General features: G+C 38.4%; 1 protein-coding gene across 2 annotated transcripts in view; it reads left to right on the top strand.

The window, feature by feature from the left end:
• LOC150108663 (nuclear factor 1 A-type-like) overlaps positions 1 to 12,559 on the top strand; it is a 299,832-nt gene that overhangs the window by 45,939 nt on the left and 241,334 nt on the right. The gene's annotated exons all lie outside the window — the stretch shown is intronic.

Here is a 12,559-nt window from a genome sequence, read left to right as displayed (position 1 = left end):
ACAATGAGGGTGATCTGACAGCCCCCCCCCCCCCCCATTTATATAGAAGGTAGCCACATCTGACCTGACTAGTTTATTGATGACCAAATCTTCCTAGGAAGATCAAAACCAGGCTGCAGATCACAGGGATCTTCTAGCAGGAAGCCATTTGTTGGGAGATTGTTGGACCAGTATTCTCTCCATATGTCAGATATTGATGGCAGCATAGCCGAAGAGAGTTTGTCCATTGCTGTACAAGCTTCCATCAAACAAATCCTGAAGACGGAACCCGAGCTTCCTGAACTCGTACACCCAGTATCTCGGGAAGAGGTACAAATAGCCTTAAAACTTACCAAGAATGGCAAAGCTGCAGGAGTAGATGGTATACTCCCTAAGTTCCTAAAACATCTTTGTCAACATGGCCAAACATGGCTGGCTGCTGTTTTCTGAGAAATCATCATGATTGGTAAATTACCAAAGCTGTGGTGGGAAGCCAAAATAATTGCGGTGCCCAAACCAGGGAAAGATCCAAATGATGTGAAAAACCTATGACCTATCTCCTTGCTTTGCACCACCTTTAAGCTCTTTGAAAGAATTCTCCTTAAAAGAATTTCACCACTCATCGAAAGAGCACTCCCGACTGAACAAGCTGGCTTCAGGCCAGGAAGAAGTTGCTTCAATTTGGGAAGAGCCAGGTCCTGGCTCTGACTCAAATTGAAGCAGGCTTCCAGAAGAAACTTAAATCTGGAGCCACTTTCATTGACCTAACATCTGCTTATGACACTGTCTGGATCAGGGGCCCCTCCTCCTAAAACTAGGAAATATTATAAAATGTAAAAAAACTTTGCAACTTTTTGAATCTATTCTCTCCAACAGAAAGATCCGGGTCCATATTGGCAGAAAAAAGAGCAGGCCCAGATTCCTTCACAATGGTCTTCCTCAGGGCTCTGTGTTATCCCCTATACTTTTTAACATCTACGTGTATGATCTACCTCATACCAGTTCAAGAAAGTATATGTACGCCGATGACCTAGCGATCTTACATCAATCCACCTCCTTTACCAACCTAGAATCAACCTTGAATACAGACCTGAACACCCCGGAAAAGTACTTGAAACCAAATCCAATGAAAACAGTGTCCTCAGTATTTCACCTGTACAATGCAGAGGTGAATCGACAACTCAACCTTTCTGTGGAAAATTGGTAGAATACAAGCCTCACCCAAAAAATACCTTGGAGTAAGCCTGGACAGAAGCCTAACCTATAAAAGGCACATCATCAACCTCTCCAATAAAATTAAAACCAGAAATAACGTCATTTCAAAGCTTGCTGGAACAACCTGGGGTTGTGGTGCAGAAGTCCTAAGGTTGTCTGCACTAGCCCTTGCATTCTCTGCAGCAGAATATTGTGCCCCTATCTGGGAAAGAAGTACACACACACACTAACATTATAGACACCCAGCTAAACTCTACCATGCGCACAATTAGTGGGACAGTGAGAAGCACCCCTCTCTCCTGGCTGCCTGATCTATCTAACATTGCTCCACCACACATACGGAGAAGACAAGCCTCGATTAAGGAATTTAATAAAGCAATGAGCAACCCACTCCTACCCCCACACCAGACTCTCATAAATCCACCTAGTCTTCACCTCAAATCTAGAAATAACTATAGAAATTTTCTTTAAAATAATTCAGATATCTAATATGTGTATTACTGGTGTAAATTTCATGCAAATTTTTGACTACGAAAACTTGATCCATTTACATATTTTTTTTAATTAAATTAAATTTTATTTATTTTATATGTGACTCCTACCCACGAAAGGTTGTAAATCTGTGGAACATTACTGCCATTGGTGGACTATTTTATTTTATTTTATTTTTTGCATTTATGTTTTACATTTTTACTTATTTTTGATACAGTAATTACTTATCAGCAGAGGAGTGATGTGCCAACTACAGTAATTCATTGGTATCTCTAATCAGGGGGCAGATGAGTTGAAGAAGAATATTATTCATAGTACAATTTAATGAAAGTGCCTTGAAGTGTTGGAATAAGATGAAACATAATCAGCTTATTATTATTATTTTAAAGTGTTCTAATGTATGAATTTAAATATATGAATCAAATACACCGCTTGGAAAGAAGTGAACTGACAACCCCATAGGTAAGGCGCATCATGCTACATAATGAGCCAAGTGCTTGTAGCTCATAAATTGGAGGAATGTGATGCCCCCAAGACAGTGCAACTGTGCTTGGGTGAAATGGCTGAAAGAAGGGAACTGATGGAGTTTGAAAGAGGCATTGTGATGGGATGCCATGTTGCAGACCTAGCTGTTTGGTAAATTGTTAACAAATTGGGCCATCCCAGGTCAGCAGTCTGTGATACCATACTGAGATGGAAGCACAGATTCAACGGCAAGTGCTACCCATAGTGGACGACCCACCACACTCACCAAACATAACCATAGTGTGCTACAAAAGATAATATGTAAAACCGCCATTCATCAGCTGACAAATTGAATGCAGAGTTCTGGACATCGACTAGAACACAAATCTGCATAAAAGCATTCAAAATTGAGGCTCCCAACATGGGTTTCCATCGTAGGATCGCAATATGCAAGCCCCACATTATTCGAACCAACATGCATCTTAAATGATGCAAAGAGCTTGTACAGTGGGACATGGAAGCTTGGAAAGCTGTGTTATGGAGCAACGAATCATGCTATACCCCTCTGCTAAGCAGATGGATAGATGTGGATGTAGTGGATGCCCAGTTAATGTCTTTTGCCAGAGTGTGTAACCCCAACTATGAAACTGGAGATGGCAGTGTGATGGTATGGTCCTATTTTTCTTGGTTTGGCCTCAGACTTCTGTTTGTGGTGCCAAGAACATTAAACTTCAAGAGGTATCTGAACATTCTGGACACTGCAATGCTTCCTACTCTGATGTTTTTATGGAACTGACCATTGTCTCTTTTAGCAAGATAATACATGCTGTCAGCAGACTGCTGTTGTAACTGCATGGTTTGTGGACATGAACATTACCACACTTGACTTGCCTCCACATAACAGAGCTCTAATCTCAACCCTATTGAACAACACCTGTGGGATGAACTGGAGCTTCGGGGTGGGGTCAAGGGATGTCTGCCCCACAACAGTCCAAGATCTCATTACATGCCTAAAGGAAGGATGGTCAAAAATTCCCATTGATTGCTATAATACTGTAGAAAGTATGTCCTGTAGAATTGCTGCAGTCATCGCAGCGAAAGGGGGGATTCCTCATTTTATTAAGGTGGGGCACCATGGCTGTTTGTTCCTCAATATGATGCCCATTGAATTCTTTCCAAGCAGTTTGTATGTCAAAGACAATTAAGTCAACAGAAAATTACAGTTAGTCATGAAGATTTTGTTTCTTATAATAACATTAACGGAACCTGACAGCCTGACCTGTCCTTGTGTTCATTTCAGATTCATCATGGAGATTATTCTACACATAGCATTTTAGACAGTATAATTTTAAAATAGTTTGATTGGGTAAAATCATTTGAAATTTTTATGATACCATAAAATTGGTGTCATAAAAATTTCAGAGGAACTTGTTCACATTACATTTGATGGCCTATGCATTGCATTCTGTATGAAACATGTAGGAAAGCCTCGTTGCTTAGTCAGTATAGACAAAGCCCTTTGGTCGGAAAGACCTGGGTTCGATTCCTGTCCATGACATGAAAACTTTATCTGGTCTCTTTTGACTAAGGGTGAGTTAGCCAGTCTCATACAGAGGTAGAGGGTTTTTCACCTGAAAACGTGGGTTTTTTTGTCCCTCAGAACAGGCAAACTGGCCCATGAACACACACGGATTTACAGTCATAATACATACTTAATCCCTCACTAGGAGGGCTCAACCAGTCCTACAGGATGGATGAGGAATGGGGGGAAACCCCATACGAATAAATAAAAGGAGGGGAAGGCTGTTCCAGAGTGCAGGAGCAGCAGCAGCAATGAAAAACTTATTCTGTGGGTTAGGAGTTGGACTGTGAAGGGATGTTGGATGGCAGCTGCATGATTTTCATTGGATTTGTTAGAGGGAATTATTGATGCTGGTTGTGATGATCATTTGCCATGGAAATATTTATAGACGATGCATGCAGCAGATACTGAATGCTTGTGTGAGCGAGTTGGTCAGAGACGGGTCATTAATCAGTTTGGATGCTCTCTTCTGTATTGTATCAAGTATTTCTAGGAGACTCTTGGGGGCACCATTCCCATTGTATTAGCATTATTCAATAGATGGATGGATTTATGATTTGTACAGGGCTAACAGCTATACAGAGGTAAAGTAATTCCTTGAATGAAAGAGGACTCCTGATTTTTTGTGTGCTGAGAATGGCTGTAATGTGTTTATGCCAAGAGAGGCTTAATGTCAGGGTGATGTCAATGTAGAAAAGTTTAACAGATGAGAGAGAGAGAGTTGCCTCTGAGAGGAGAAAGTGATTTGGATAAATGTTTGGCCAGTTTGTAGGTGGGCTGTCTATGCTATCTACTATTTGACAAAAGGTAGGGGGAGTGGATATTTTGTTTATGAATTTTAGGGACTCCATATATCCAGGGTGGCTTGACATGATAAAGTTTAAGCTTTTTAGTAGGCTCTTTGTGCCGAGATGTAACTTTTTTTAAGAAATTTAAACTTTTTTTTTGGGGGGGGGGGTTGTAGTATTCCAATGTATAATCTGATATGTAGCAGGTCCTTAAGGAAATGACTAATTTTTCTGTTGTAATCTGCTTGGTCCATAATAACAGTTGCATTTCCCTTGTCTGCTTTTACAAAAATTTGTTTGTTCTTATATAAATAACTTAAGTGCTGATATTTCCTTAGGTGGAAAGTTATTCTTGGGAGGTTTGGATTTCATTGGAATATTAGCCACATCCAAACAAATGTTAATTAGCTACTGTGAGTGCAAGGTTATAGATGTCCTATTCCAGCACTAGTTATTATTTCCAAAACTGGTACTTTTTTGGGCATGATAGCAAAATTATGCCCATGACTGAGCACTCTGACTACATCTTCTGAGAGTGGCTGTGATCAGTACTATGCATTCTTGTTGTTGCTACAGTTGAAGAACTGTACTAAGCTTTTCCACTTGCACATGGGCAAGCTAATTCGAGAACTGATCAGCAGCACTCACATCAAGTTGGCTAAAATCAGTGGCACATTACAAGAAGAGCCTTTGGAAATCCTTAAACCATCTCTGAAAATGCTGCTACTAAGGAATTTGAAAGGTTAAGAACTATCATCTGAAAAAACGTGCAACATTGTGACAGAGCTTTATTATGTTAGAAGATGAAAGTATCAATACCATAAAATTGCCACAGTATATACATGATTGTCCAGAACATGATTGTAAAACCTAGAAGACTACATATGCATCTATCAGACTGGAAGTACATGTAACATGACTTGCTCTACAGAACAAATTTCTTTACTTCAGGTATACCTTGGCCCACATCAGCTAGTGATGTGTATTTACTGTTGTAAATACACATCACTGGCTGATGAAAATGCTTGCTTTTGTCTCCTTGCATGCATCTTCAAACAGATTCTTTTGGGTCTACATTCGAAAGAGTATTGGTTTCTGTCAATTGGTATCTTTGTCTCACTGTCACCTGCTGACTTCTATTTCTTCAGCAGATTATCGACTTGGAAATAGTTACCTGTACAGTGGCATGTAAGATATTTTCTTTTCCCATTGATATCTGACTGTTATTTCCCTCTGGAATACTGTTAACGCTTTACATACATTCATAATCATTCATCATACACAATTGAAAATAACTTCTAAGAAACAACTGATATCCTTTATAGGCTATAAAAATTCATATGCATGGTATATTCATATCTATTTTTCTGCAGTTGAAGGGGAAAAGGATGTGATTGTTTTTGTTTCCTGCATTTGAAGGGACATTTATGCATTTTGGTAGAACAAAATATATGAGTAAAGATATAGAGATGAAAGAAGTATTTAGACTTAGGTGCTGGTTTACACTCATAATTAATTAATTATTATTATAACACCCTCCATAGAGTCAACAGACTCATTGTGGGAGGTTCATTCAAATGACAACATATTTATTATATATTATCTTAAAATCCTTAACACTCCTTGCATTAACAACCATTCTGATAATACATTCCATTCACTGACAATTCTCCATGTAAAAAATCTACTCCTCACATCCCTCTTCACCACAACTTTACATAACTTCCAGGAATGACCTCTGAGGGGGGAAGAACTTTTTTCTACTCTTTTTATAATCCTCTCTGGATTAATCTGATAAAATCCTCTCACTAACTTAAATGTCTCTATCATATCATCTCTCTTCCTCCTTTTCAACCAGAGTCTACAATCTACATTTCTTCAACCCCTCTCCATTGCCAGCATTCCAAAGTCCTGACATTGTCTTAGTCACTTGCCTCTGGACCCTCTCCAATGTCTCCACTCCACATTGAAAACCAGGTGACCAGATCAGAGCACAATAGTCCAAGTGTGGTCTGACCATTGCCTTATACAGTGATACAACCACTTCCTTATCCTTACATGTTAGAGTACTTTTTATCATAGCAGCACTATGATGTGCAGCCTTTGCAACACCAGCAATATGCCTTCTAAACTTCAGTCTAATGTCAATCATCACTCCTAAATCTCTAATCTCATCCACTTCCTGCAGTACAGCACCATCGATATAGTACACAGCATTATATTTCTTCACTCCAAAATGCAACACCTTGCACTTATTGATATTAAAACTACAGCAATTTCTCGATTAGTGCACCTAATGCGTTCTTTAAAACAGGCGTATTAATCGAAAACGCACTAATCAAATATAATAACCTATGGAAAAATGTATAATTTGTTCCTCAGATTTCTTTTTTGACCCTTAATTTTTTTTATAAAAGAATTAGGGTATGTCTCAGGGCCTAGTTAAAGGAAAACCATGAAGCTGAAAAACAATAAAATATATTCAGAATATAAATTTATTATTCTGCTTCTTAACAAAGAATTGAGCTAACGAGTTTGGCGGGCATTCTGTTTCTTTTTTTCATACAACTGACGGTATGGCCCTATTGCCTCTTCTGCAAATTTTACTGGTTCTCTCTTCACCAGGATCAGCTTCTAAGCATTGCTGCTTAAAAACTTCAATTGTGCGAAAATTATTTTTAAATTGTTTCTGTGAAACCTCTTTGGGCTTGTCAGTGATTAAATTTTCTTCATATTCTTCAGGATCTTCCCACTGTGTATCTAAATTTAGCAGGTCGGAATCACTCAACTTCTCAGAATGAGATTTAATTAACTTAGATTCATTTGAAAAGCCTCTAAAATCATTTGCATAATGTGGAAGAATGTGTTTCCAAATGGCTCCCATATTTCTAGCAGTAATTTCATTCGACTTTGCGACTTTATAACCAGGCTGAGATTTCTCTGATTTGGCTAGAAAAGTCTTGGAAGGCATTCTCTTCCAAAAAAAGGCCGGTTTCATCGACATTAACTATTTGTTGATCACAATAGTCTCCTTCTTACACAAATTGTTTTACTCATGATTAAAGGTTAGGAAAATAATTTAAAATAAAAAAGTAAGGAAAACAGTTGCACGAGATATGATCAGCAAAATGCTATGTAAAGTAGACGACATAAATTTTGGCGGTAAATTTGAAACATAGTGTACATGGAAATAGTGTAGTATGCCATTAAAAAATAACTTTGTAAAATGTTTCAAATCGGTAACTAAATTATTTCATCCTGGTGAGTGATTTTTTAAATAGTTAGCCATAAAAAATGTATAGATCGAAAATTTTTAAAATCTGTAACATTTATTTTTAAGATGTATATAGGTGCACTAATCAAATTTTAGAGGCACATTAATCGAGGGATTGCTGTACAACTCCCTCGATTAATGCCCAAGTAAAAAGTCTATTCAAATCTTCCTGAAGGCAATTATCAGCAGTGCTACTTATAATTCTTCCCAACTTTGCATAATCATCAAATAACTGAAGATCCCCAGTCAGTCCACATGATATATCGTTTACAAACAAGTTAAACAGCAGGGGGCCCAAGAACGGAACCCTGGGGCATGCCACTGGTTACTCTCTTTTTTTTTGAGACATTGCTCCAACATACACAACCTTCTGTTATCATTTAGAGCCGATCTCTGATCCATCTAACCAATATACTATCTATTCCCATACTCTGCAGCTTGTATACTAACTTATCATGTGGTAATCTATCAAACGTTTTTACAAAGTCTAAGAATATCACTGTATATGATTCTCCCTTATCTAACCTACCTTTTACAAATCCATGCTGACCATCATAAAGAATGTATGTCCATCACCCAATTCTGTATTCTATTCCGTACCAATCTCTCCAACACCCTGACCACAACTGCAGTTATACAGACTGGCCTATATATATAGTTGGAGACTTTTGTCTTAGAACCATGTTTGTGGAGTGGTACTATTTTGCCTTCTTTCCACTCCTTAGGAACCCTACCCACTGCAAGACTTTCATTAAATAACCAGGTCAAAGACATAGCCAACAGTGGTACACATTCCTTAAGAATATGTGGTGATATATCATCGATTCCCACAGCCATATTCACATCTAACCCAGCCAACATCTGATACACCTCTGTTTCTCTCACTTCCAATTCTCTTAATACTTGCCTCAATTGCACTGGATCATTTACACCAGTAGACGCTGATAAAGTGCTCGTTCAGTAATTCCACTTATATCCTTTAGAGCTGTTAGTCTGCTGTCATGACTATCCACCAACGTTAATCTGCCATAATTATTCTTCCTCTTACTTGCCATGTAGCAGAAAAATTCCGTTGCATTAACCTTGGCCTGACCAGCCAATCTTCTCTCATACTGCACCTTTTCTTTCTTTACCATGCTTGTCACCTTTCTAGCCTGCACTTTATACTCTTCATGGATCTGATCACCACCAAGTGTCTTGTATCTCCTCCATAGCATTTTCTTTTCCAGCACAGCTTGCTTGATTTCACTGTTCATCCATTTCACTCCTACTCTATTTACTTGCTTAACCCTCGGTATGTAGTCATACATTGCTTTCATCAGATACTGCCTTATAAGTTTCCATGCATTGTCAACATCCTTTCTGCTCAGCTCATCTACCCAACATACTGATGCTAACTGACTACAGAGTTTCCTATAATCACCTGCTTTATACTTCCACGTGTATTCTTTTTTGGCAATGACCATTTCTTGTTTCATCACTTCTCAAACAAGTACCTCATGATGACTCTTACCAACTGGCAGTAGTGTGAACACTTCATTATCAACTACATCTTGTGAAGTTATCACCAAATCCAAAACATTAAAGCCTCTAGTTCCTTCAATCACATGTTGCTTACGATACTTATCTCTCAGAAATTTCACAAACTTGCTCTCCTTGTTCCCACACACACACTATATCCTCCTTCCAGTCTATATTCCTGTGATTAAAGTCTCCCACCAGGATCACTTTCTTTTTACATGTCCAACTAATTTACCTAAACATTTCACGATCAATATTCTCTGTATTTCCCTGGCCTATAACAGCATCCTATCAGATATACTAACCTGTTTATTTCAACTTTGCATCATGCAGATTCAAAATCTGTGCATGCACTACCAACTTCCCCACTTTGCGGACACAATTCCTCTGCAATCATTAACAGCACCCTCCCTCCCCCCCTCCTCTTTTCACATTTCTATCATTCTAATTCTATTCCTGACATCACATCCTCCTCAAACAACCCAGTTTCACTTATTCCAATTATTTTTGGGCATACCGTCTCAATCAATGCAACAAACTCAGCTCTCTTGTTTTGAATTCTCCTTACATTTGTGTATAAACATAACAATCACTGTGTGTTTGAGGCCATTCCACCAGCACCAACTAGGTTTAACGGAATTAATACAGCATAGAAAATTAAACACAAGTTTAATTGTGTTTCCTATATTTCCTCTATTGTCACAGAGATGTCATCAGGGATACAATATTAAAATTGTAAAAACACACAAAACAAAACATTAAGTGGGAGACGTTACACTAGAATCTTAAATTCCTGAGGGATACCTTCTGTGGGTGCTGTTGGCTTTCCTAAACACAGTGGTAATTATTTAGATTAGCTTGGTTTTTTAAATCTGCTGCTGAAAAAAAAGTTTGAAAAAATCTTTCAAGTTTGTACTTGTTGCATCGAAGCATAGTAATTTTTTCCGTTTGTTTCTGTGCAAGTTTTCTAAGGCATGGTGGTGGCAGGATGTATTACTTCATTCTGTATAAAAAAATTCCATTCCATTCATTTCAAATCAAATTTAGTTTTATATAATAATGGTATCATTGTGTACTTTGTTGTCACCAGTATGCCCCTTTCTGACACTACTATTGAAAAATATTTTCCTCCCTGACATTGATCTCTTTAATTTTACTATCCCACTGGCTGCTTCACTTGGAAGGACACCATTTAACAGATAGAAGGTACAGCCAATGGCTCTCTTCCTCTAGCTGATTTCTGTAAGCAACAATTTGAAAAACATGCTCTTGATATTGTCATTCTCAAATCCTCAAAATTCACTTTGATGATGATGTGTGCTCTATTTAGCCCAATGGCTCAAACACATTAGACTTTCTTCCACCTCAACTGCCAATACTCCAGAATTCATTTCACTATAGAACAAGAATCCCTGTGTGATGGCCGGGGAATAAGAATAGCCTCACTGTAATACATGCATATCGTATGAGGCAACTGAAATGGGTACCCAGTGCCTGGGGGTATAGCCAGATCACCCTGTCTCTGGGGGTCAGTCATAAATATGGAGGCCTGGTCCTCCAGGTTGGGGGTTGGGTATGGGGGGTTGACGATCCCACCCTGGTTATGAAATCTAAAGAAATAACTGCTGGATGGACTAAATGGCAACAAAATGGCAAATGTCTTAAGGATATGAGAATTGGATCATGGAACATACTTTCTCTTTACTGATCTGGAGCTTTAAAAATGCTGCTGGAGCAATTGGATAAATTCAGGATACTTGTTACAGCTATAGAAAAAAATGAGATGGACAGGAGAGGGGATTATGGAAAGGAAAAATCATATTATTTTTTATAGCTGCCAAAAGAAAGATCACATGTTTGTAACAGGTTTCATTGTAAACAAGAGGATAAAACATCTTATCATGGACTTCAAAGCAAACTCACCTTGAATGTGTAGGTTACGAATTAAAGGATAGTTTTTAACTACAGTTTTATCTGTGTACATGCTCCAACTGAAGAAAAGAATGATGCTGAAAAAGAGTTGTTTTATGAATTAGATAAGATCCATGGGAAATGTCCAAAGAGGGATGTAAAAATTATTATAGGTGATTTAAAATCCAGTGAACCTCCGTACTCAGTCAGTATAGACAAAGCCCTTTGGTCGGAAAGACCTGGGTTTAATTCCCGTCAGTGACGTGAGCAAGGAACCTTTATCTGGTCTCTTTCGACGAAAGGTGAGTTAGCCAGTCTCATACGGAGGTAGGGTTTCCCCCCACCCGGAAACTTTGGGTTTTTGTCCCCCAGAACAGGCAAACCGGCCCCATGAACACATACAGATTACAATCATGAATACATCCCAGCCATAAAAATCTCACCAGGAGTGCTTTGTGGGCAATGCCTACAAAGTCACCTATGGTCGGAAACGACTGAAAGGGAAAATCAGATCAAATTTAAAATCCAAGATAGACAAAGAGGATACACATAGGCCAACCATTGGGAAATATACTGTATTTTCCGGTGTATAAGACGCACTTTTTTACCTTAAAAATTCATCTTAAAAATGGGGTGCGTCTTATATAATGAAGGTAAAGATTGTTTCCTCTTTTCAAAGTCATACGCACTCCCTTTTATGTTCCAAGATCTTTGTAGGTGATTAATGGTGCAATCAAACTGATGCGTGACCTTCACGTGACTTCTAGCGCGTCATTGGCTAAGAACGGGGAGTCTCTATTCAAGTTTCATAGTATCTTATCCAAGTAATCAGTTACGGATGTTTATCAGTATTGAGTTGACGTGTTGAGATATTTTGTGTTCAGTTTGATATTTCCCCGTAGATTTTAGTGATGGAAAAAAACAGGCGACATTCATATTCTTCAAGTTACAAATTGCAGGTTGTAAAATATGCGGAAGAACACGGGAATAGAGAAGCTGAAAGACATTTTGGACCTCCGCCTACAGAAAAAATGATTAGAACTTGGCATGATCAGAAGGAGATTTTGTACAATTTGCATAATGAAAAGTGCGCGGAACGTGGAAAAATTGCAAAGTGGCCAGAACTAGAGACCGAAGTTTTGAAATGGGTGCAAGAAAATCGGCAAAATGGCATTGCCATTTCAACAAAAATGATTCATACACATGCAATCAAAGTAGCCTGTGAGCGTAACATTGAAGATTTTAAAGGTGGTGCATCATGGTGTTACCATTTCATGAAACGCAGTGGACTTTGTATGCGTACAAAAAATGCCAAAAGAATATGAATCAAAA

The sequence above is a fragment of the Typopeltis vanoorti genome, chromosome 3, assembly GCF_054136105.1.
Source record: "Typopeltis vanoorti isolate ZY-2024b chromosome 3, IOZ_Tvanoo_1.0, whole genome shotgun sequence".
In the NCBI taxonomy this organism is placed as follows: domain Eukaryota; kingdom Metazoa; phylum Arthropoda; class Arachnida; order Uropygi; family Thelyphonidae; genus Typopeltis; species Typopeltis vanoorti.
The sequence above is the reverse complement of the archived record's forward strand: the minus strand, read 5'-3'. Positions and strand labels throughout refer to the sequence as shown.